Below are 26,361 nucleotides of genomic sequence, written 5' to 3' on the forward strand. Positions count from 1 at the left end.
CAGAATAGATCAAAATGGACCAATTAGTGCTTATTTCTAGACAAATTATTCCACACACAACAATGAGAGGTAGGCAGAGTGGAGCCCATTCACAAACCAAGGCACTTTATAGGGTAAAGTATATGCAGAGTGTGTAAGTACACAAGAAACAAATAGATGAGTTTCAGTAAACTGTATGAAAGAGAATTGACAGAATGTGAACAAAAGGGTTCACTGATGGGAGGACCAGGCTTTACAAACCATGTAGCTATAGCATCCAATAAGAGGGACGTAACAAAGACTAAACATTAGTTGGTGGCGAGGATGGTGAAATCAATGGGATTTGAAAAGTATTGTGGGATCAACAAGTTAGATCAGGTGGAAAGTGATTAAGAGGGTCATACATACCTGGGACTTGAGATGTAGCTCAAACTGGAGGTTTTTGAGGCTGGTCTGAAAGCAGGGGGAAATAGAGGGCAGCCTGAGGTCTGGCACCAGTCACTGCAGTTTCTTGGTTTATAAAAGGGGAAGTGGTGGACTTTTCCTTTTAAAATGCGGTTCTACTTGGGAGAGGCTCTCTTGCTCCTGACTAAGTGTTGGACACTTGAGAGGATCAGTTTTTTATGTATTTGCAAGAGGGCTTTTTAAATGAATCCTGAGATCTTGAGACAAAGCGTGAGGCTGTGTGAATTGTAGCTTTGAGGAGATGTCAAAAGCAGCGACGCCTGATAAGGTGTCGGCCCGCGGGGCACAGCTGTGTACACGGATGGTGTGTATTAAATAATAGTTCAAGACTGTAGCACCAATATTTTGAAAAGGATCAATCATGGAAACTCAAAGGTCTTTATTGATGTTTATCAATCCAATTGTTAAAAAGCATAATCATATGTTCCCAAAGAGGACGGTGTTATAAGCACAACATCATGTCAATCATTTAGAGTTCCAATGCATTTCGGGCGGGGAGCCCTTCATCAGGGGAACAAACTGAAAACAATGAAATGCAAAAGATGCCTGAGTGTGGGAACACACGTTCACAAAGTAAAATAGTGCGGTATTAGTTGGTGCGTCGCGGCAATATCACATCCCAGTGTGAAGAGAAAAAATGTATAGTGAGAATCGCTGAATCAGAGTAAATGACAGTGAACGTCAATTAAGGACGGAATGTGAACCATAAAACGTGCAAGTTAGAACAGGACGAGTCTTCAAAATAGTGCGTCAAGCTTCAATCAGTGCTTCTGAAAGCCAAAAACATGCTGGGAAACGCAAAACATGCAAGGTGCAAAACTAAAAATAACGTGACTCAAACCAAAGGTGTGTAACATTCAGGGACAGTGAGAAACAGTAATACGCCAAAAGATGAAGCATGCCTGACCCGAGTCGCTCAACAATATGGGATAACAAATCGAGAGTGCGAAATGCATTAACTAATAAGTGGCTGTAGTCAAAGCTAGTAATTTACTAGAAGTCGCAATCAAACAGTCTCAGTAAACTGGACGCGTAGAGTGAATAACGTGCGGGTGACGCGATGTGAAAATAAAGGTCGGTACGAAGTGTAAACACAAACGACAGACCATACAAGTCCTAAGTGGAGAAGTGTGGCTCACTGGTTAGAGCAGGCAGACCCTGAAGCAGAGGTCAGACCCGGGACCAGGGTTCGATTCCCGACGCGGCAGGGTGTTGAGCTCAAATGTCCTCGGACTCGATAATTCTCGCTTCGGTGCCTGACCTAATCATGGGTTCACACTATGCAACTCTGGGCATTAAGCTTGCTTAATCTCCACAACGGCCCCCCGCGGCGGGATGCCTGGCTTTCACCTTGGGGATGCCCTGTAGGGGCTATCTCACAGGGAAAAACCAGGACGGGTTCCCAAGGCAAGCGCGGAGATACCCCTACGGGGGTTGATTCTGGCGCTATATAAGAAATGCAATAATAATAATAAGGTGTACAAAACAATGAACGCCATGTTGGAACAAGGTCGAAGTGCCATAGAGTTAGTGAGAAATGAGACTAAGAAGAATAAGGCAAGCAATAAGTAATAAAAATATATAAAGAATTTAAAGGTAAAGAACAGATGAACACAATGAATAGCGAGTGAGAGAAAATAAAGGGTGTGTGGGAACAATCAATACAGCAACGTGAAAAAGGGAAAAATGTGAAAGGAAAGAGTGAAAAAGAAGAAAGTGTGCATGAAAAGGATAGTGATAACAAATTGCAGAAGATTAAAGATAACAAAGGAACTCAATACGATCATCGAGCCTATGAGGTTTCATGGAATTCAAGTATTTAATCCAATGATATTCTTGTTGCAACAGGTAGTTATTATTCCGGCCTTCACGTTTCTCCACCACTTCAATCACGGCAAACTGCAGTTGTGTCGATGTTCAGCAAAATGAAGTGCGATGATGGATTTAATGTTGGCAGTTCGAATATTGCTCTTATGTTCGTTGATGCGTGTTTTTATTTTTCTCTCAGTCCTCCCAGTGTAAACGAAACCACACTGACATTTCAAGATGTAAATGACGTTGTTGGTATCACAAGTGGCATTGAATTAAAGATTGATGTTAGTTCCTTTCATGGGATGTTTGATGATGGATCCTTTTATCATGTTGTTACAGTTCTTGCAGTTGTGACATGGAAGATTTCCTTTGTATGTCTAAATGGATGTGTAAGTGGGAATTTTGGTAATGTTTTCTTTGATGTTCTTACCACGGTTGAACGCAAAAACAGGCAGACTGTCAAATATGTTCTTGAAATCAGGTTCCAAAGCTATAATGGGCCAGTGTTTGATGATGGATTTCCTGTAAGCATAACTGGAGGTAGAAAATGTGGATACAACTACTGAACTTTTTGATTGAATCTTGTGCTTGGAAGTGAGCAGTTCAGAGCGTGTGAATTTGTCACATCTGGTTTTGGCATGTTTCTAGGATGTTGGGAGGATATCCTCTTTGTTCAAATGTGTTCAACATGTCTACAGCCTGTTGCTCATATCGGATGGGGTCCCGATACAATCTTTCTTGCATGTAGCAGTTGTGAATATGGTAAATGATTTTTCAGCCAGGTCTGATGAAAGCTTTGGTAGTGTAATAAGTTATTGCAATCTGTGGATTTTCTGAATAAATTAGTTTTCAGAAAGTTGTTGCGACGAGTGATTTGAACATCCAAAAAGGTGATGGTGTTGGCATGGTACTCATAAGTAAATTGAATGTGTTCATTGATGTAGTTGAGTGCAGTTAATGCGTCAACTAATGATTCTGCTGAACCCCTCCATACGACAAAAATTTCGTCAATATATCTCAAAGAAGTTGTAGCATGTGACATCCAAGATGGCCGGTTCAGGATATTGTTCTCTTCAAAGAATTTCATGAAAATTTTCGCATAAACAGGCGCGGCACAATTGCCCATAGATGTTCCAGACATCTGTAAATAATGTTGATTCTCCCATTGAAAATAACTTTGATAGAGGGTGAAATGTATCAGCTGTATAAGAAAGACTTGAAATTCGATGTCTAATTCAGAATGTAACAGTGTCCTCAATGGCCTCCATCCCTAGATCATGGGGAATAGAGGTATAAGGGATTTGACATCAATTGAGCATAACCAGATTTGTTCATCATTGGTAAATGTAATTCTGTTCACATGATTTAAAAAATCAGTTGTATCTTTGACGTAGGTACGCATTTGTAGCACAAATGGTTATAAATATTTGTCAATAAGCTTTCACATCCGTTCATGAATACTGCCTCGAGTAGACACTATAGGTCTGAAGGGAGGATGTGTGAGATTCTTGTGGACTTTAGGTAACATGTAGATATTAGGAGTTCTGGGATCCGATTGTGTGAGATACTTGGCGGTCTTGATATTGATAACCCCTGCCACCACTGATTGTTCAATTATGGTTTTCAGGACTTCAGAAAATTGTTCAGCGGGGTTGAAATCAATGGTGCAATAAGTGTTGCGATCAAATAGATGATCCAATACCTGTTGGCGATAAAAATCAGTGTTCATGATAACTAAGGCTCCGCCTTTATCAGCGGATTGGCAGGTAATATCAGAATTGTTGGCCAAATTTCTCAAAATGGCGTATTCTTTGTTAGAAAAATTCCGATGCTTTGAAGTACGTCTGTAATTGAATTTTTGGAGATCAACTTTAACTAATTTCTCGAAAGTGTCAAAACTCTTGTGACTGATTGGTGCCAAATACGTGCTTTTGGAACGTAAGCCCCTGAGTTGATCAATTTAAGTAGAATCTGGATCAGTCGCAACATTTTCAAAAAAGTGTCTTAAGCGTAAATTACGCATGAATTTGAACAGGCTAATCTTGAGTTCCAACTCGTTGGTGTTACTAGTAGGAACAAAAGTGGTGCCTTTTTCGAAGAGTCTTGTTTTCACTCTCTGTAAGAGTGTATGAAAAAATATTGATGACTAGGTTTGTCTCCTCTTCGTTTTCTCCGCTTTTTTCGATGCTGTGGTGATCCTTGTATCCCTGTCTGTTTCTTTTTCCTTTTCTTTTGCCCCTCCGGGGTTGTCTTTGTCTTTTGGCCCCCTCTCTAAAAAAGGGACGGGCATTGTTAGGCTTGTCACTGTATTCCCTTCCTGACTGGTTGTAGGACGTTCAGGTATATTACGTTGCGTTCCCCTTCTTGAATCATCATCGGAAGAGGATGTTTCTGTCTCTGTGTTAGATTTGTATGGTTTGTTTTGCCGGAGTTTGGCATAGTTCCCAGACCATTAGTAAACTTCCGAGTTTGTAATCAATAGTATTGCGTCGATATTTGCAGATTTTTTGCTTGTTGATCTCCCCGGTGCGTTTGTCAAGTTGTTGATTGATGTCCGCCAATATCTTGGATCATTCATCATAGTCATGTTGGTTAGATCTTTTTTACACTGTGTTATATCGGTGTTTAAATCTTCTAGAGAGTTCTTCGATAATCAAAAAAATAAGATCAAGTGAACACTTGTTCAAGATGGAATACCATCTTTCAGCAAATTTAGAACTGTTTTTGCACAGTAGTGGTTTTAACGGAATCTGGAGACCTCTGGGTATTCTCTGTGCCCGATGATAACGAACCAAAGTGCTAGTGTGTAACCCCTGACTAATTTCTTTCTTGGTGAGATATAATTGTCTGATGCAGATTTCTTTACTTTTAGTAACTGTGGGGTGTGTGGACATCTCTGGAATTAAAGCATAGATTTTATCATTGTCGTCAGTGGAAAATGCAAAGGTTTCAGCTCTCAAATCGGTCAAAGCCGTTATGCCATCATAAGCCATTTTTGCTTGAATGTTGAAGACGGGTGCAGTCTCCCTGGTCAGTGAAAATATTAAATCAAAAACGTGGTAGGGTGCGCACCCAATTCTTGAGGATCAGATTATAAATTTGATGCGTGCTCCTGGGTTATCACCCCCTGACTGGGGTGTCCATAACAATGTCGAAAGCAGCGACACCTGATAAGGTGTCGGCCCTCTGGGCACAGCCGTGTACACGGATGGTGTGTATTAAATAATAGTTCAAGACTTTATCACCAATATTTTGAAAAGGATCAATCGTGGAAACTTAAAGGTCTTTATTGATGTTTATCAATCCAATTGTTCAAAAGCATAATCAAATGTTCCCAAAGTTGACGGTGTTATAAGCACAACACCATGTCAATCATTTAGAGTCCCAATGCCTTTCGGGCGGAGAGCCCTTCATCAGGGTAACAATCTGAAAACAATGAAATGCAAAAGATGCCTGTGTGCAGGAACACACATTCAAAAAGTAAAATAGTGCGGTATTAGTTGGTGCGTCGCAGCAGTATCACATCCCAATGTGAAGAGACAAAATGTATAGTGAGAATCGCTGGATCGGAGTAAATGACAGTGAACGTCAATTAAGGACAGAATGTGAACCATAAAACATGCAAGTTCGAACAGGACGAAGTCTTCAAAATAGTGCGTCAAGCTTCAATTGGTGCTGTTGAAAGCCAAAAACATGCCGGGAAACGCAAAACATGGAAGGTGCAAAACTGAAAATAACGTGACTCGAACCAAAGGCGTGTAACATTCAGGGACAGTGAGAAACAGTAATACGCCAAAAGATGAAGCGTGCCTGACCCGAGTCGCTCAAAGATATGTGATAATAAATCGAGAGCGCGTAATGCGTTAACTAATAAGCGGTTGTAGTCAAAGCTAGTAACTTACTAGAAGTCGCAATCAAACAGTCTCAGTAAACTGGACGTGTAGAGTGAACAAGGCGCGGGTGACGCAATGTGAAAATAAAGGTCGGTACGAAGTGTAAACACAAATGACAGACCATACAAGTCCAAAACAATGAACGCCATGTTGGAACAAGGTCGAAGAGCCATAGAGTTTGTGAGAAATGAGAATAAGAAGAATAAGGCAAGCAATAAGTAATAAAAGTATATAAAGAACTTAAAGGTAAAGAACAGAGGAACACAATGAATAGCGAGTGAAATAAAATAAAGGGTGTGCGGGAACAATCAATACAGCAACGTGAAAAAGGTGAAAGGAAAAAGAGTGAAAAAGAAAAAAGTGTGCCTGAAAAGGATAGTGATAACGAATTGCAGAATATTAAAGATAACAAAGGAACTCAATACGATCATTGAGCTCATGAGGTTTCATGGAATTCAAGTATTTAATAGAATGATTCTCTCGTTGCAACAGGTAGTTGTTATTATTCAGGCCTTCACGTTTCTCCACCACTTCAATCACGGCAAACTGCACTTGACTAATGTTGTGTCGATGTTCAGCAAAATGAAGTGCGATGATGGATTTAATGTTGCCAGTTCAAATATTGCTCTTATATTCGTTTATGCGTGTTTTTATTTTTCTCTTAGTCTTCCCAGTGTAAACCAGACCACACGGTTTGGTGAGATGACTTCGGGCAAAACAGTTAGGAACAAGAAACAAAAGAGTTATAAGCATGTACTGTCTGAAAAAGTCTGGCCTGCTGTGTGGCATGCCTGATCATGCTTATGCAGAGGGTCAACAACTCGAAAATTCTCAGACCATTTAGGAACCCCCCTGCTATTAACAAGTCATCTTACTTAAAAAAAAAATCATACATATTCACCTGATGGAAATCTTCCTCCTTCTCAGATAGGAGAGACGCATCAAGTCTTAGACCTGAGGAGACCCACGAATACAAATGGGCCAAAACATGTCCACACTCTATGGGAGTCATGTCCACTATGAGACCTGGTACCACTAAAGAAACAAAAAAGTCCTGGTCCTTGATTATTTTTACATAGCATTCTTCAGATTCACACTAATGATCGAAAAAGACTAAACATCAATGATCCCAATTCTCTTTAATTCAGTACTACTATTCTGACAGGAAATCCTGGAGCTGCGTACACAAATAACAGTGAGTAAAATAACCCTAAATTGCCTCCCCCTTTCTTTTCTCTGAGGTGGTAGATACCAATTTCAAAAGTTGTTTGCTTCTGATTCAGCTGTAAAACAGTGTTTGCTGTGATACTTAATATATACGATGGTCTAGGTCTAGAATATAAAATGTGACTTTGTTTGTCTCCCTTTAAATTCATAAGACGGTTATTGAAAAATTATCAACATAGCAAGTAAATTGTTTATATTGCATCTAAGTTATTGATATGCAATCTCGCACTTTATACAATGAAAAATCATGGGGGCATACATTTTTTCCAAGTCATGACTTGTCTGACATTGTGCAAATCTTTGTAAAGGCTAGGGGAGGGCCCCTGTCATCTAATTTCTATACCATTTAAAAAAAGTTAAGTAGTAGGTAACTGAAGGCCCAGACCGTAAAGAGAGCACATAGCTATAACTCCACCACACCCAGTACATGTAGTGGTACTTCAAGAACCATATGCCATGGCTGTCCCTGAATCAGTACCTCTACTATAGGGCTGTATGTATTCAATGATCACTCTCAGGAGTGACTGTGTTTCATGTGTCATAGAAGCTGTCACTCGGATTCCATCTCGTTCGAGTGTGGAGGGTCTGTGTATGTTCTGTTTATGCCCCATGACATAGCTCTCAAGGATGTCCCCGTGATTATACATGGCCTCAAAGAACTTCTTAAAATTAGCCCGGTTCCTGGTGATGTGCATGGCGAAGAACCGATCATACAGCATGTAGTTGAAGGGGTTGGAAAACAGGATGATCAAGCGACTTGACATGGGGTCATCCATCTCATAGGTTAGGACACCAACGCTTCCACAGGCGGTGAATGACTTTTTGACAAATATTGTATGATCCTGCTCACCAGGCACAATGGTGTCCTTGCCAAAATATAAGCATTTTCCACTTTTGCAGTAATATCTATGGAAGGAAAGGAAATTGATTTTAGAAAAATGTGCTGATGTGGGCATTAACTTCAAGAAACACTTTCCTCACTATACAAGACAAAGACACCACCAGGATGCCATCTAACAACAGGTTTAGAGGGGTCTATCTGTGAAGCTCTTCTTAGAATACTGCACATCCACATTAAAATAGACTATGGACCTGATGTCCTAATGGAAGGGCCCAGGACGGGCAAAAAAATGCACAGATCTTTTTTTCTTGTGATGCCTACAAACCAATGGCAGATAATAACCAGGTCCTGAAAGGGAAATCAATTTGTAGAATTCACAACTGCAGGATCTGAAATTCAGAAACTACTGTATCGTCAAAGGATGTTTCATGATTCACTATCAACTTAATTGCATTAACGTGTATTTTATTTAATAATTACTATTTTTGTTACTCCCTGTATGCTTGCAGTGCATCATTAGCTCAGAGACTGGTGGGGTGAGACGAGTGGAGACATGCTACGATCCCAGAATGTTCTTTCTATGAATCCAGCTCATTGAGGATTGAATACTATTACCTTTTTTGAGCAAAAAAGAAACTGGCACGCGCCGCTCTCTCCTTCCCTACAGAGTTGTGCTCAGGTAGGCGAGTGTTCGGCTCGCTCTCCTGCAGGAGGCATACAGAGTCCGTCCCAGTGCATGTGGAGAGTACGCAGCATTTCACACATATGATTATTTATTATACCCGATTTGCTGATCAATCATGAGAGTTAGCATTATTGTCAATATTATAATCAACTCAGAATGCATTACGCATATTACAGCAAACGTTAAATAAGTCTCAATAATATTTCATCACACACCCCTTCCCACTCTTTGGTATAACTAACTGTCCAACAGCATAGCTGTATCAGTTTATCATAATATGCCATGTCCTGTAATGCCCCGGTTACTTACCGGTAATCTTCATTACTCCGAGTCCATGTCTTCCTCGCCACAGTAATTACCCATGAGCCTCCTGCTCCACACAGAACTCCAAGTATAAAAAAACGCTCTAGTCTCCCTCTCCCTCCTCCAAGATGGCCCCCAGTGGCTCCAGCCAATCCTATAAAGGGATACAGATACAGTCAATCGACCTGAAAAACCAAGCCGCAGACATGAAGCCACCACCAGGGCCGGGAGGGAAGGGAAACTATACTGTGGCGAGGAAGACATGGACTCGGAGTAATGAAGATTACCGGTAAGTAACCGGGGCATTACCTCCTCGTCCTGTCTTCCTCGCCACAGTAATTACCCATGAGCCGATACCAAAGCAATCAGCTTCATGCAAGGAAAAACACTCCACAGAAATCATGCAGAGAAACATATTTGAATCACAAGAGGTACAAAAAATTCCACAGAAACATACACCTCAAGGAACCCCAGCCGACAGTACATAAGAGGCAAAGGAAACAGAACCCCCAATCTGAAGGCGACAACGGGACACGAAAGTATGCGGGGACGACCAAGCGGCAGCCCGGCAAACATACTCCATGGACACCCCCATAAAAGTGGCCCACGACACAGAAACAGATCTGGTGGACCGACCCTGAACCGGAAGAGGGGGAAAGCCAGAAAGAGAACCATAAGCCAACAGTATGGCCCCCTTAAACCAACGACTGACAGTGGACAGGGAGGGCACCAGGCCCTGACGAGACAAACCAAAATTGACAAACAAATTATCAACCCCACAAAAGGAAGAAGTGCGTGATAAATAAACCAACAATGCACGACGTACATCCAACAGGTAGAGAAGGCAATCCTCAGCCGAGGAAGGATCAGGATAAAGAACCGGAAGAACCACTCCAGCAGAACGGTGAAAATAAGAAACCACCCTAGGAATAAACATAGGATGAGGTCGCAAAACCAAACGATCAGACAAAATGACCAAAAATGGAGCAGACCGCAGGAAGGCACCCAGCACACTAATACGTCTGGCAGATGCAATAGCCACAAGAAACACCACTACGAGTGTTCAAGAACATCAGGCCCACCGATTCCAAAGGCTCGAAAGCAGCATACTGCAAAGAACGCAACACCAGAGGAAGGTCCCAAGGAGGAGAACATAAGACAGGACGGGGACGTTGCAAAGAAAGCGACTTAAAAAGTCGAGCCACCAAAGGAGAAATCTGAACCAAAGGCAGGACATGAAATGCCCGAATGGCGGCCCATCTAGCCCTGGGAGTGGAAATGGCCAAGCCCAAAAGGAAACCATCAAGTAAAAAATCCAGAATCCGAGCAGGGTCCAAAGAAGCCAACGACAGCCTGCGACACACACACCAAGAGGCAAAGATATCCCAAAGCTTAGCGTAGGACTTAAGAGTAGAAGGCCTCCAAAATTGCTGAATGACGCCAGCAACCGCAAAAGAACAACCTGCACGCATCAGCGATCCCCACTCAAGAGCCAGGCCTGCAGACCCAGAGACCGGAACACAGGCAGAGGTAGAAGAGGGCCCAACAGAGGACAAGGCACGAACGGTAAAGTCCAGCCCGGAGATACAGCCAATTCCAGCAATAAGGGATACCAAGGGCGACGTATCCAACCCGGAGCAAACAAAAGGACAAACGATCCCACCCTCCTGACGTTCTGCAAAACATCGGAATCAGGGGAACGTGGGAAAGGCATAAACCAGACCCTCTGGCCAAAGGAACGACAGAACGTCCACTCTCCAGGAATCCCGGTAAGGCATAATCGTGCAAAAGCAGTGGATCTCGGCATAGAACCGGGAAGCAAACAGGTCCACAAACTGAGAACCAAACATCCACCGTAACCTCCCAAACAACAATAGTGTGAGGGACAAAGACCCCATGGAAGGAAACACCCGGCACAGACAATCCAGCAGTGTTCCCCGGACCCGGCAGGTAAGACGTAGACAGGGACGCCAGTATCAACTCCGCCCAACAACAAATCCGACGGCCGAGGCAACTGAGGGAACGAACCCTGCACCCCCCTAGATGCTCGACATAGGACAACACCACCTGAATGTCCGTCCGGACTCGCACATGGTGAACCAGAAGAAGGTCCAAAAAAGGCCAACAGACCCAAAAGGACGGCCATTAGCCCCTTGCAGATGTAAGAACAAGACAATACAGACCGAGGCCAAACACCCTGAGTAGTTGAATCCCCCAGAGTAGCCCCCACCCCAGCAGGCCCGCAACAGTAGTGAGAACCCTGGTGGTAACAACCAGAAATGGGCAGCCCCTGGACAGAAGACCCTCGTCCAACCACCAAACCAGGACCACTCGAACATCCGCGGACACAGGTATCAAAACACACAAATCCAGGGAACAGGGGACCCAATGCAACAAAAACGAGGGACACCACCGGATACATGTGAAGGCAAGCCCATGGTACGGTCAACAAGGAGGCAGACATCAGTCCCTGAACCCGTTTAATGTTCAGAAATCCTCGACCAGTAAAAAAGGCTGGAGGTTGCCAGGCAACCAAAGGAAACACCCATGTCACGCCCCCTAAGGATGTACACCAGGAACCCGTGATGCACCAGGACATGGCACACACTCTGGACATGCAACTCCGCCTCAGAAAGAGAAGAAGCAGAAATCAAATTGTCGGTCAGATAAGGAAAAACACCAATCCCCTCCCCATGTAAATGTCCAAAAAGAGGAGCCAGAATCTTAGTAAAGAATCTGAGGGAAGAGCTGAGCCAAAAGGTAACACCTGGAATAGGTAATGACGACCCAGGACGCAAAACCGGAGAAGCCGCTGATAGTCGGGACGAACAGGCACATGCAGAGAAGCATCCCTCAAGTCCAAAGATGCTAGGAAACACCTTGAGACACCAGAGGAAGGATCAACTGAAGCGAAAACATATTGAATTTCTGGTGAGGGATGAAAGTATTGACCCATCACAGGTCCATCACCGGCCGAAGATCCCCGGTGCGTATGGACACCTGAAACAGGATAGAATATACGCCCATCCCCAACTGATCACCGGGCACAGGAATCACCGCATATCTGACCACCAAGGAATCGATGCCTTCCACAAGCGACAAGCAGCCTAAGAGGGTCACTGGGACAAGGTGTGGATCTGAAACAGACTGGGGGAGTATGGGTAAACCCAAGACGCACAACTACCGAAACCACCTGAAGAACCCACTGGACTGACCCAGTCTCGCGCCAAGAGTCCATGAAGCAAGCGAGGCGACCCCCAACCGGACCTACACCAGGAGCGATCCAGTCACGACTCGGAAGCGGGAGTGGAGGAGGCAGAAGCACCAGAGAACCGGGACCTGACAAAGGAAGGAGCACCCCGGCCACGCCCCCCTCCACGAAAGGGCAGACCAGCCCGACCCCTCTTAGAAGGATCAAAAGCCCTCTGCGAACCAAAGGAACAGAAGCGACCAGCCCGCTCAGTAGCAAGGAGCATACGGTCCTCCGCCGTTCCCATCACCATCTCGTCAAGAGGTGAACCAAAAAGCAGAACCCCAGAAAAGGGGATCCACATCAGGAGACTTATCCGTGCAGTATCAGCCTTCCAGGAACAAAGCCATAACCGACGTCTCGCAGCGACAGAAGACCCAGCAGCCGAGGCCGCCGCTCCCAAAGAGTCAAAAGAGATATATGAAAGCAGACTAACCCGCTGCCCCATCATTGCCAGGGTAGAAGAAACATCCACCCCCTGGTCCAACAATTCCGAAAGAGACAGGAAATCCTTAAGCAAGGACTGGATAGCGTAAGAGGAATAGGGCGCCGCTCTAATGGAAAAAAGTGGCAGCCGCAAAAGTACGCTCCACAGCACCCTCAACCTTACGATCAACAGGGTCAGCAGGAGAAGAATCATCAGAGATCACAGCCCCATGCGACGTCATACCGGCCATGAAGGAATCCACCTTGACTGAGGAAGGAAATTGCGCAGCAAAATCCAGCAGAGGATAACGTCAATCCAGGAAACGAGGAAAAGAGCCTATGTGCACATCCTTGCATCAAGTATCCAACACCTTCAACACCGCAGAAGGAAGGGGCTAATAATCAGGCCCAGGACGCTGATACTGGGAAATAAATCATCTTTCATAGGCACAATAGACCCAGGAAAAACCAAGTTATTGCATATGAGACACAGCACCTCCTTAAGGTCGGCACCCTGCACAAAACGACCCCCGACATTAACATCCACCTCAGCATCAGAGTCAACAGCCAGAACGTCATCAACACGCGCATTTTTGTCAGGAGGAACAGCAACCCTGTCCTGCAAGGCAGCAGCCACCTCAGAATAGATAGGAACAGACATCCCAGAACCAGAAGCTTCCAAGGAGTCATGTGCTGATAAACACAAAGATCCACTCTCCAAGATAGTCAAAGACCAAGTAAAAAAAAAACAGCAATGCACTGAAACACGTGATCTTAACATAAAGCATCAGGTTGCTAAGCCAACTCCCACAGCCCGCCCATAATGCATCATAAAACAGAGAATGCCAAGCGCGCGTCTCCCAAAGAGACCCCCACTCCCTACAACTGGATGCATCACGAGAGAAACAGGCGAGCCCCCCGCAGCCGCTAAAAACCACGGCAAACGGCAAGCGTTCAAACGCAATGGGAGAAATCACCCGACCGCGCAACGTCCAAGAAACAGGATGCGCGGTCGGGAAGGAGCCACACAAACAAACACCCCGCTCAGCGGGAAGAGCAGGCGTGGCACACGAAGCGAGAACACCGACGTACTCACTCACACCAAAAAGCGCCAGGAAGTCCGCTATAGCAGGACAAGGCGCCCGGCAAAGAAAGGGGGAGAAAAAAAATCAACATAATTAAAAACAACACATAATCACAGTTACCAACGAGACTAACTTCCCCCCTCCAAATACCAACGGACATAAGTGGCTGCTGAAACAAGACCCCAGCCCCACTCACCTGACCAGCAGGGAGACAGCACTCGGAGTAGTGCAGAAAAAAAGAACAGGTCGATTGACTGTATCTGTATCCCTTTATAGGATTAGCTGGAGCCACTGGGGGCCATCTTGGAGGAGGGAGAGGGAGACTAGAGCGTTTTTTTATACTTGGATTTCTGTGTGGAACCGGAGGCTCATGGGTAATTACTATGGCGAGGAAGACAGGACGAGGAGGTAATGCCTGCTGACGTACCTTATTGTGCTATCAGACAGCAATCAGTTTGTCTAACCCAAGCTCTATAACAGTATGTTATACACCTTTAGAGTACATGGTGCTTTATGGAATGAAGGGAGAGCAACTCATGCTCAGCTCCTGTTTTGTTACACCGGATAAAAAAAAAACAGAAAAGTATTGCGACTTTTCTTCTTTCTTCCAACAAGATGGCACTCGCAAGGTCATTATAGCACATTTCAGCTGCTGGCTTCACATCTTTTATTAGTTGCAGTTTTTTGACAAACGTACAATCAAATCTTTATTGTATGGAATCCTAAAAATACATATAGAAGTCTTGCCACTCACACCATCAAACATCCAGTTTCAGGTTCATAAGCCTCTGGAACGCCACCCCGCCTGGGCCGCGCGCCCACGGGAACACATAACAGCGCATGGGCATCAAAGCCCAGGAGGCCGCCCAGTAGTGGACTAGGGCAAGGCGGACTAGCGCGGCCTGCACAAGGAAAATGTTTTCCTCAGGTGGCCTGAGACCGTGCATGGATGGGACCGGCGTACAGATAAGGGATGTTGGCGTGAACGGTCCCTTAAGAAAAGCCTCCGAAGGCCGTCTTGCCCTGGCCGTACATCTTAACAAAACAAACCAAGAATGGCGCAAAATGCACACTTCTACGAAATGCCAATTAATGTTTCTTGGGAAGACTCTAGGATTGGAGGCTGCATGTGGATGTCTGGCTAAATTCAGACCAGAGAGCCCACGAACCCAACAATCTGGAAACAATCATCGCGTCAAACGAAGGTCTTATCAAAAGCTTCAAACAGGCCTTAACAGGCCACAGCTTCAAATAATTACTCGCCTTGGAAAAGCTTCTGATTGGCATTAAAACATCTCTTTTTTAAACTTCTACCCATTCAAGATTATATAGGAAGTTCACATTAATTGTAGCAGTTGGCAGCAGCTACTGGATGCAAAATGACCCTAGGTAAACAAACCTTTCTTTTTATTAACTTAAATTAATTTTGTGTTGAGTAGGAGAACAGGGCCCCGGAGGCAGAGCAGCGCCTTCTCCCCGCCAGCAGCTCAAGTCAGGAGAGAGAGAGAGAGAGAGAAGAGGGGCAGTACAGGGGTAGAAGAGGGGTAATACAGGGGTAGTAGAGGTGTAGTTGACGGGTAGAAGAGGGGTAGAGGGGTAGTTGAGGGGGTAGAAGGGTAGAGGGGTAGTGAGTAGAGGGGTAGAAGGGTAGAGGTGTAGAAGAGGGGTAGAAGGGTAGTGGGGTAGAAGGGTAGTAGAGTGGTAGAGGGGTGGAAGAGGGGTAGAGGGGTGGAAGACTGGTAGAGGGGTAGAAGAGAGGTAGAGGGGGAGAAGAGTAGAAGAGAGGTAGAGGGGTAGAAGAGAGGTAGAGGTAGAAGAGAGCTAGAGGAGAGCTAGAGGGTAAGAAGAGAGGTAGAGGGGTAGAAGACAGGTAGTGGGGTAGAAGACCGGTAGAGGGGTAGAAGAGGAATAGAAGAGGGGGTAGATGGGTTGAAGAGAGGGGTGGAAGAGGAGTAGAAGAGGGGTAGAGGGGCAGAAGAGGGATAGAAAAGGGTCCTGGAGGCAGAGCAGCACCTTCCCCCCACCAGCAGCTCAAGTCAAAAGCGAGAGAAGAGGGGTAGTAGAGGGGTAGAAGAGGGGTAGAAGGGTAGTAGAGGGATAGAAGGGTAGAAGAGGGGTAGAAGGGTAGTAGAGGGATAGAAGGGTAGAGGAGTAGTAGGGGGTAGAAGATGGGTAGGAGGGTAGTAGATGGGGTAGAGGCATAGAGGGGTAGTAGCCAAAGATAGGTTGAGGGGTAGAAGACAGCTAGAGGAGAGGTAGGGGGTTAGAAGAGAGGTAGAGGAGTAGAAGACAGGTAGAGGGGTAGAAGACAGGTAGAGGGGTAAAAGAGGAATAGAAGAGGAGGTCGATGGGTTGAAGAGAGGGGTAGAGGGGCAGAAGAGGGATATAAAAGGGCCCGGGAGGCAGAGCAGTGCCTTCTCCCTACCAGCAGCTCAAGTCAAAAGCGAGAGAGAGAAGAGGGGTAGTAGAGGGGTAGAAGGGTAGGAGAGGGATAGAAGGGTAGAGGAGTAGTAGGGGGTAGAAGAGGGGTAGAAGGGTAGTAGAGGGGTAGAGGCATAGAGGGGTAGAGGGGAAGAAGAGGGGTATAGGGGTAGTGGGGTAGAAGGGTAGAGGGGTAGAAGAGGAGTAATAGAGGGGTAGAGGGGTAGTAGAGGGGTAGAGGAAGAGTAGTAGAGGGGTAGACAAGGGGTAGAAGAAGGGTAGAGGGGTAGAAGGGGGTAGAGGGGTAGAAGGGGGTATAAGAGGGGTAGACGGGTAGAATAGGGGTAGGAGAGAGGTAGATGGGTTTAAGAGGGGGTAGAGGGGTAGTAGAGGAGTAGAAGAGGGGTAGAGGGGTAGAAGAGAGATAGAAAAGGGCCCCGGAGGCAGAGCAGCGCCTTCTCCTCACCAACAAAACGGAACACTTGCCAATACTGAGCAGCACTCCAAAACGTTATTACATAGCCAGAACCTATGAGTAAAACATATAGGTCCGCACTTTTTACTACGCCATCAATTATTTTATTTAGCAGATATTTTTTACATTACTGTACCAACAACACTATATATACATGTGCTTCGACAAGGAATACAAAAGAAGGGAAACTATATACACAAGGTTACATTTCATCGAACTACAACAATCACTGAGACACCACCACACACTCAATGCAAACCTTAAAGCGTACCGCAGACAGATTCAGTCAAGCACTTATACCAAGCACTCACACCATCCAGCCATCACACCAGGGCGGAAACACTATCACTTTTACGTGGCCCCAGGCCTGGTGGAACGCACTCAAACTCCCAAAGACAAACAACCAAATAGAACCTATATATTCCTACTGGAATGCAGAAAAGATATTAAGTAATCACCATTTCCTACATCCAAGACCTAGTTCATTACATCAGTGAGTCGATTACATAACATGGTTTGTTTGACAAAGGAAAAAGAAGGTCGACACGTTTCAAACCCAACTGTTTGTCGGGTTCTCATCAGGACCATGAAATTTCAGTTCATAGACCACATCTGCTGCCTCAAAACCACAATGATATAAATGTTCAAATGAAGAACTTGTGTATGTGCTCCCTTGTTATTTGGTGCCAGTACCAGGGTGACCCGAGTGGCACGTTGGGATGTATATAACCACTTTACTCCATATCTCCGATTTGCAAACTAATCTTAGAAAGTCAATCTCCCGTTTTAGAAGAACGCCCACATCCTCTCAGTCTGGCGTGTGACGACCGCTCACGCATAGAATGCTGGGATGAGGGTTAGAAGAGAGGTTGAGGGGTAGAAGAGGGATAGAAGAGGGGGAAGAGGGGTAGATGGGTTGAAGAGAGGGTAGAGGGGTTGAAGAGAGGGTTGAGGGGTAGAAGAGGGGTAGAGGGGTAGTAGAGGAGTAGAAGAGGGGAAGAAAGGTAGAGGGGTAGAAGAGGGATAGAAAAGGGCCCCAGAGGCAGAGCAGCGCGTTCTCCCCACCAGCAGCTCAAGTCAAAAAAGAGAGAGCGAGAGAAGAGGGGTAGTAGAGGAGTAGAAGGGTAGTAGAGGAAGAGTAGAGGGGTAGAAGGGTAGGAGAGGGGTAGAAGCATAGAGGGATAGAGGGATGGTAGAAGGGTAGTGGAGTAGAGAGGTAGTAGAGGGATAGAGTGGTAGAGGGGTAGTGGGGTAGAAGGGTAGTGGAGTACAGGGGTAGAGGAGGGGCAGAAGAGAGGTAGAGGGGTAGAAGAAGGGCAGAAGAGGGCTAGGGGAGTAGAAGAAGGGTAGATAAGGGGTAGTAGAGGGGTAGAAAAGGGGTAGAGGAGTAGAAGGGCGGTAGGGAGGTAGTGAATGGGTAGAGGAGGGGTAGAGAGGTGGTAGAGGGGTAGAAGAGGGACAGATGGGTAGATGAGGGGTAGAAGAGGGGTAAAAGAGGTAGAGGGGTAGAAGAGAGGTAGAGGGGTAGAAAAGAGGTAGAGGGGTAGAAAAGAGATAGAGGGGTAGAAGAGGGTTAGGAGAGGGTTAGAGGGGAACAAGAGGGATAGAGGAGTAGAAGAGGGGTAGAAGAGTGGTAGAAGAGGAGTAGAAGGGGACAGGGGGGTAGTAGAGGGGTAGAAGAGGGACAGAGGAATAGAAGAGGGATAGATGAGGGGTAGAAGAGGGGTAGAAGAACGGTAGAGGGGGTAGGGATTGGATGCAATTTTTAAACTGTATCGTCACTCATTTTAAATTTCAATTCACTTACTCCCACGTGTATTCTAGGTGCCACTAGGGGTATTTGGGGCTTATTGACACGGAGGGAAGTCTGCGCTCGATCTCCAGCCTGCCCGCCTCAGTAACTAGTACCGTTGAGCGGAGAGCGGGACAGGCAGAGCCAGACATTTCCGCCTGCACGAGCGGTCAGCGCTCTAGCTTTCCAGGAGCAAGGGCTATTTAGGCAGCGAGGAGCAGCGGGCTGATCGCGGTAAGGGAGGACGGTGGCAGAGTCTCCCCTGACCCGCTTGACGCAGTAAGCACTTCAAGAAGGCAAGACATTTGTTGAAGTGTTTTTTGTTTGAAGCCTGACTTAATATTTTAAATTGGATGCAATTTTTAAACTGTATCGTCGCTCATTTTAAATTTCAATTCACTTACTCCCACGTGTATTCCAGGTGCCACTGTGGGTATTTGAGGCTTATTGACACGGAGGGAAGTCTGCGCTCGAGCTCCAGCCTGCCCGCCTCGTTCCGACTCGGTAACTAGTACCGTTGAGCGGAGGGCGGGACAGGCAGAGCCAGACACTTCCGCCTGCACGAGCGGTCAGCGCTCTAGCTTTCCAGGAGCAAGGGCTATTTAGCCCTCTCGTCGCTCTGAGCTACCTACGCGCCTAAGACAAGCCAAAGAGAAGCCCGTCTGCGACTGGACGGGGCCAGGTGCCATGGCTTTTACATCTGCTAACCCAGGTCGCCATGGTACTACTCGGGTGAGTTATACTTCACAAGCTCTCCTAGGTCTACAGACATCTTCTCAGCTGGGCTGTATAAGGGAGGTCGAATCTCCCCTGGAGGGCCCTTTCTCTTGTCGATACTGCCATTTTCAGGCTTAATATGATAAACTTGCTTGTGTTTTTCATGCACCTAGAAGGGGGGTGGGTTCAAAAACGCGATTAGGTTGCAAGAACTTGCTGTGCAATATTAGATCACTGCCTAAGCATTTCACAGAAGTCGGATTTAATTTCATCATCACAAACAAACTTATGCTTTTTAACAGAAACATGGTTGAAACCTCACTCGGTTCCGGCTATCACCTAGGGATCCCGAATGGTTATAAAATAGTTAGATTAGACCGTCCCGTTAAAATAGGGGGAGGTATAGCCATTGTTAATAGGAGTGACTTATATATTTTCATTCTAGATGAATGCAGTACCCCAGAGATGGAACTAATGATTTTTAAAATTAACATCTCGACTAAGGTCAGCCAGAAAGGGGCACTGGTTTATCGCCCCCCTGGCCCTTGTGCCAATGTCTCTGTCTCGCTAGTAGAGGCACTAGCTACGCATGTTAACCCAGAAGGTGAATTTATACTTCTTGGTGATTTTAATGTTCATAGTGAACTGAAAGAGTGTGGTGAGGCGCAGTCCTTGTTGGCTGATCTTTCATTTCTGGGCCTTACGCAGGTTAACATTGGCCCCACACATCAGGCTGGGCATACCTTGGACCTAATTTTTTCGAACTCCCCCACTGTCAACTGTCTTCCCCCTACACAGGTTAATTGGACAGACCATTTTATTTTGGAATTTTATACACCTAATATATGTAAACCTCCCTCCCAATCTTTAGCACTGCCTAGTAGACGGAGGCAATGGCATAAAGTGGCCCAAGAAGCCTTTCATGAGAGGTTCATTGAGCCCCTCATTGCCCCCATGGAGGGCATTGAAGTGGCCCCGACTAAATATGATTGGGCGCTCCACGCTGCGGTGGATGCTATTGCCCCCTTGAAATTGTTCACACCACGTCCTGCACATAAGCAGGAAGTATGGTTTTCTGAGCATCTACGGTCCTTAAAACAAGCTGCCAGGAAGCTGGAAAGGTATGGAGAGCGTCCCACCTGGACGACGATAAGAACCATTATTTGAGGGCCCTCACAATCTACCATAAGGCCATCCGAGCAGCACGCAAGAATCACATCGCGTCTTTACTTTCTGCTGCCGGTAATGCTCCAAGGGTCCTCTACCAAATCCTGCAGTCCCTTGTGAAACTTGCCGCTTGCGAGAGTTCCGAGCTGTCTTCTCAACGATTATGTGATGACATTTCTCAGTTCTCTTCTAACAAGATAGATAGGATATATGAAAATATTACCAATTCCAATCTGTCTTTTAGTGGATGTGTACCTTTGCCCCAGATCGCGGGGAGGAAAGGTAGAGGGGTAGAAGAGGGATAGAAAAGGGCCACGGAGGCAGAGCAGCGCGTTCTCCCCACCAGCAGCTCAAGTAAAAAAAGAGAGAGCAAGAGAGAGAGCGAGAGAAGAGGGGTAGTAGAGGAGTAGAAGGGTAGTAGAGGGGTAGAAGGGTAGTAGAAGCATAGAGGGATAGAAGAGGGTTGGAGGGGTAGTAAAGGGGTAGAAGGGTAGTGGAGTAGAGGGGTAGTAGAGGGATAGAGTGGTAGAGGGGTAGTGGGGTAGAAGGGGAGTAGAGGGGTAGTAGAGGGGCAGAAGAGAGGTAGAGGGGTAGAAGAGGGTTAGAGGGGTGGTAGAGGTAGTGTTGGGGTAGAGAGGTGGTAGAGGGGTAAAAGAGGGGTAGAAGATAGGTAGAGGGGTAGAAGAGAGAAGTAGATGGGTAGAAGAGAGGTAGAGTAGAGGTAGAGGGATAGAAGAGGGGTAGTAGAGGGGTAGAGGGGTAGAAGAGAAGTAGTAGAGGAGTAGGTGGGGTAGAAGAGGGATAGAAGAGGAGTAGAGGGGTAGTAGAGGGATAGGAGAGCTGTAGAAAAGGGTAGAGGCGGTAGAAAAGGGGTAGAGGGGTAGAAGAGAGGTAGAGGGATAGAAGAGAGGTAGAGGGATAGAAGAGGGGTAGAGGGGTAGAAGAGAGGTAAAGGGGTAGAAGATCGGTAGAGGGATAGAAGAGGGGTAGTAGAGGGGTAGTGGAGTAGAAGAGGAGTAGTAGAGGAGTAGGTGGGGTAAAAGAGGGATGGAAGAGGAGTAGAGGGGTAGTAGAGGGATAAAAGAGGGGTAGAAAAGGGTAGAGGGGGTAGAAAAGGGGTAGAAAAGGGGTAGAGGGATAGAAGAGGGGTAGAGGGATAGAAGAGGGGTAAAGGGGTAGAAGAGCGGTAGAGGGATAGAAGAGGGGTAGAGGGTGGGTAGAGGGGAGAGGGTGGGTAGAGGGTGAGAAGAGGAGTAGAAGAGGGGTAGTAGAGGGGTAGAAGAGTAAAAGAGGATTAGAAGAGGTATAGAGGGGTGATAGAGGGGTAGAAGAGGGGTATAGGGATAGAAGAGGGGTAGAGGTAGAAGAGGGGTAGAGGGGTAGAAGAGGGGTAGAAGATAGGTAGAGAGATAGAAGAGCGGAAGTGTTGAGGTAGAGGGGTAGAAGAGGGGGAGAAGAGGAGTAGAAGAGGGGTAGTAGAGGGGTAGGTGGGGCAGAAGAGGGGTAGAAGGGTGGTAGAGGGGTAGAAGAGGGGTAGAGGAGTAGTTGAGGGATAGAAGATGGGTAGGAGAGGGATAGAAGAGGGGTAGAGGGATAGAAGAGGGATAGAAAAGAGCTAGTAGAGGGGTAAAAGAGGGGTAGAAGGGTAGAAGAGGGGTAGAGGAGTAGAGGAAGGGTAGATGGGTATTAGAGGGGTAGAGGGGTAAAAGAGGACTAGAAGAAGGGTAGAGGTGTGGGGGAGAAGAGGGGTACAGGGTTAGAAGAGTAGAGGAGAGGTAGAGGGGTAGAAGAGGTAGAGGGGTAGAAGAGAGGTAGAGGGGTAGAAGAGTGGAGGTAGAGGGGTAGAAGAGAGGTAGAGTAGAGATAGAGGGGTAGAAGTAGAGAGGTAGAAGAGAGCTAGAGGTAAAGAGGGAAAGATGGGGAAAGGATAGCATGGGAGAAGGAAGGCAGGTTAAGATGAAAACAGGCGTGTGACAGGAGGCAATAAAGCAAGTGGGAGGGGTGGGGGGTATGCGGCCCAGAGCACACACAGTGTTGCCCTTGTGGGAGCGAGCAGCACCATCTGTCACGTTTTTCGGCCTCAAAACCGAATCGATGACAAGAGGTCTCCTGAGACTACCTAAAAACGTACCAGATGCCACTGACTGCCTCCTGTGTCAGTCTTGCTGGCCTCTTCCTGGGATTTGTGAGCGGACAGGGAAGATGCCCTGCTCAGGTCATCGAGTCTGTGGTGTTTCTCCAGCCTGGCTGCTGACTGTAGCCAGGCTGGAGAAACCTAAGTGTGAATGTGTGTTATGGTCAGCCTGACACGGCTGGCCAAACACACATGAGCACTTAGGGAGTGCAGACACACTCCTCCTCCACCCTCCCATGCCCCGCCCCTCCCTGCACAAGCTGGCTCAGAGCCAGCAACGAAAAATAAAATGATGCTAGAGAATCGTTTTATTTGTCGTTCGTGAACTCTGTGCCAGGCAGTGGGCCGGCGCTTCTCCGCGGAGGAGCTACCACTGATGTTAGGTACCCTAAAGTATATGAGACCACTCCTAAATCTTCCTTTCCCAGCTACTTCTATAAGCAAAACTAGTCCGCTGTATGTAAAGTATATAGAATTATGTCTAATGTCTCAACGAATGCTGGAGGATAAGTTGTTTGCAATAGTGGTACAATCTGTATTACACTATATGCATTCTGACCACCATAGCATTCACAAATTTCAATGCTATATCTTATTTTAATAGAAATGAGAATTGACCAGGTTATTACGGTTTGCATACAAGAACTAGTTAGTATATGGCCAGTCAAAGGAAATAGTAGCCGCTGGTGGAAATAATCATAACCACAGCATTCAATTTTATGATTCACAGAATCCCGTTTTTTTTTCCAAGCAAACAATACAACAAATAAAGGGATTTCCAGGGACAATGCATGGTAGTGTTCTCCGAATGATTACACCATTCCCATTTATTTCTTTAATAAACTACTTTCAAGCCATAAAACAATTATTAGGATTGCAAATCCATGTTCTTTTTGATCCATAAATTACATTCCCGTAACTACGAGTTACAATTACAGCCTTCTTTACATTGTCGAACATTCCCCCTTTCCGTTTTGGAAAGTGTAAATATTCCTATCTAGGAACTATCACTTGCCTTGCACCAGCAAAACCAAAGCAAATAATCTGCTGTATGTTCTTGTTAAGAAAAACTAAATATTTAGGATAGTAAACATGCCTGAACATGCCACTCTTCTGTCCCCAATACCTAATAAAGGAATTGTTGTATCTATATTTTACAACTCTTTTCAGTATATTCGCTCAGAAACACAGGTGAATAGATCATTCTGAGTCTAAAACAACCTCACACATCAGGTTTGTTTAACAATGGTTAAAGAAATAAATGTTAGGATCAAAATGATATTTTGCTGCTACCTTAAGATAGGTGAATTTTGCAGCAAACAGAAGTTTGCTCTCGCCCATTGATAAAGAACAGTATTAACACAGATAGAGCAGGAACACCATCCTGGCAGCATTTGAGATATGTAACAGCCAACAAGTATACTGGGTATAATAGTAAGACACTATAGAATTATTTTTGTTGAGATGAATATTTGTAATATACAAGCAAGTGCATCAAGTTATTTCTAATGTTTGTATACCATTCACTTGCAAAAGGCTCAGGTGATAATATGTCTTTTATACTCAGGTGGAAGGTATATTGCATTTCCACCGTCTCTGCTGGTTTTAGGATTTGGTAGACCACATCATCTAAACTGCTATTGAATCTGGTTATTCAATTTCTGGAATGTATTCAACAAGGCTACATTTGGATTAGAACCACCATCATATTCAGTGAAATTATAAACTAGATCAGCTTAAATAATATGTAGATAACAATCCAGAGAGGCCTGTTTAAGTGTCCACTGTGTGCCTAAACTCATAACATTAAAACTGCCAATTTTAAAGCTCATGCTTTATACCAAATCATTCCAAACCATAATTTTGTTAATTGTTGGACAGTTGACAAAAAATAATCTGGCTGGGTTCTGGTACTTTGAGCAAACAAACCTGCAGCATGCACGGAAATAGGTTTCAGGCGTGATCGTGATGTTGTCTCATCAGCATTCTCATCAGGATCTGACTCATTCCTAAACATCACAGTGCGTATAATGTGTTTATCTGTGCTTGGACCAGGCAGCAATTCATTTAGAGAATATTCCAATTGTGACACTGTTTGGATATCTGGTCTAGAACACGGTTTGTAGTGTATTTGAAAGCAGCAGTGGACAACTGCAAAAGATAGGTCAGATGCTATGGCTTCATTCAGTAGAAATACAGGTCTCTCCATTTTTTCTAGCAACTGTGGTAAGATCAACATTCATATTCGTTACATGGCCATGACTGGCATGGGCTCTTTGGAGGTAGAACTGAATTCTTCTTTGTCTCTCAGAGCTGTGCAATGGGAAAGAGGAAAAGTAATTGGTTCAGACACCCAATGTTAGACTGGTCAGCCTTAAGGTAATCTTCCCCCAAACTTTTTTCCTTACTCTTTTCATTTTTGCTGACCTTGTTTTTGATGGCCTATGAACTCTGTACACTTTACCACTGCTAATCTATACTACTATTATAAAGAGAGAACTTGCACCTTTTGGCCAGGTAAACTCGGGAACCACAGCGCCAATCTACACACCCGATACATCTATGAAAATGTCAGGGTGTGTAGATGGACATAGGCTATATAAATTTTAAAAAAGAAAAGTAAATTAAAAAAATTAAGTTTGAAAACAAAGTCCCCTGAAAGTAGCGCCGGCCGGGACCTAGCACTGGCCGCGACGCGACGTGCGTGATGACGACGAAGGAGGAGCGGCGGTGCAGTGACGAGTGGCTGTGCAGTGAGGAGCGGCGGCACAGGTAAGGAAAGGGAAAGTTTGAGCTTTTCCTAAACTCTCAGTGCGAGACTGTGTGATGCAGGGGGAGGCGTCCCGGGGGGGGTGAAGTGAGGCAGACAGACGACATGTCGATGGCCTTCCTAACGCGTCTGCACATGATCACACTTCAGAAAGACATCTTGAAAGAGCCGGGAGCACAGAGAGGAGGCCAGGCGACAGAAGCACAGAGCTTTAAATAGAAATCTTTTCTCAAAAGGAAGCCAGGCTGAAGCCTCAGACGGAAAGTATAGATTAGAGTTTCCTACTTCCAGGAAGAGCACGGCACCCGAAGTTTAGCCGGAGCCAGCTGCTTTTGTTTTTGGGGAGATAGAGGAAGGCAGAGTTACATCAGCGAAATATTCCTGGGGTGTCTTGGCAATGGTCCTCCTGTAGGGCAGGTGTTCAAAGAAGGACCTTCGCAGTGCTATCAGCTGGAAGAGGCAGCAGTCATCATCTTTTTCGAATATGAGGCAGCTAGGAAAGGAAAATGTTGGAGCGGGAGTGAGTCGGGGTGGGAGGGGGGCGGGAGGGAGTTGGGGCGGGAGGGGGGGCCTGGTCCGTGTCCGTGCATGGGCATGCACGGACAATGTCGGGGCGGGCGGGGGCCTGGGCGGGCGGTTGGCCCTAAAGCCTCATTGCCCCCAGGCAACGCTGGGGCGGGCTACTAGTCAGTGCTAAAGTGCCTGCGCTCTCTTAAACATGGTAAAATTGGCTTCCATCCAATCAGCACATTACATTTACTTGCAATTCCCTAGACTGTGGTACTACATGCCAGCGCATGTAAATTAAATGCTACTAGTGCGCCTGCAGCACTAATTGTTCCACCACATTAATTAGCCTTTCAAACATGTCGCAGGCCTCCCATTTAGTATGTGAGTGCAGTTTTAAACTGCCATTTCC

The 26,361-nt window shown here is 45.8% G+C and overlaps 1 long non-coding RNA gene across 2 annotated transcripts in view; it reads right to left on the minus strand.

Annotated features, from left to right (window-relative positions):
• Positions 1 to 7,271: 7,271 nt before the first annotated feature.
• Positions 7,272 to 26,361, minus strand: part of LOC147710122 (uncharacterized) — a 131,278-nt gene continuing 112,188 nt past the window's right edge. For both annotated transcript variants that reach the window (XR_015295611.1, XR_015295612.1), the window contains one exon: positions 7,272 to 8,282. This is a non-coding gene — a long non-coding RNA (uncharacterized LOC147710122). The remainder of the gene's footprint in view (positions 8,283 to 26,361) is intronic.

This window comes from Lissotriton vulgaris, chromosome 5 (genome assembly GCF_964263255.1).
Source record: "Lissotriton vulgaris chromosome 5, aLisVul1.2, whole genome shotgun sequence".
Classification (NCBI taxonomy): Eukaryota; Metazoa; Chordata; class Amphibia; order Caudata; family Salamandridae; genus Lissotriton; species Lissotriton vulgaris.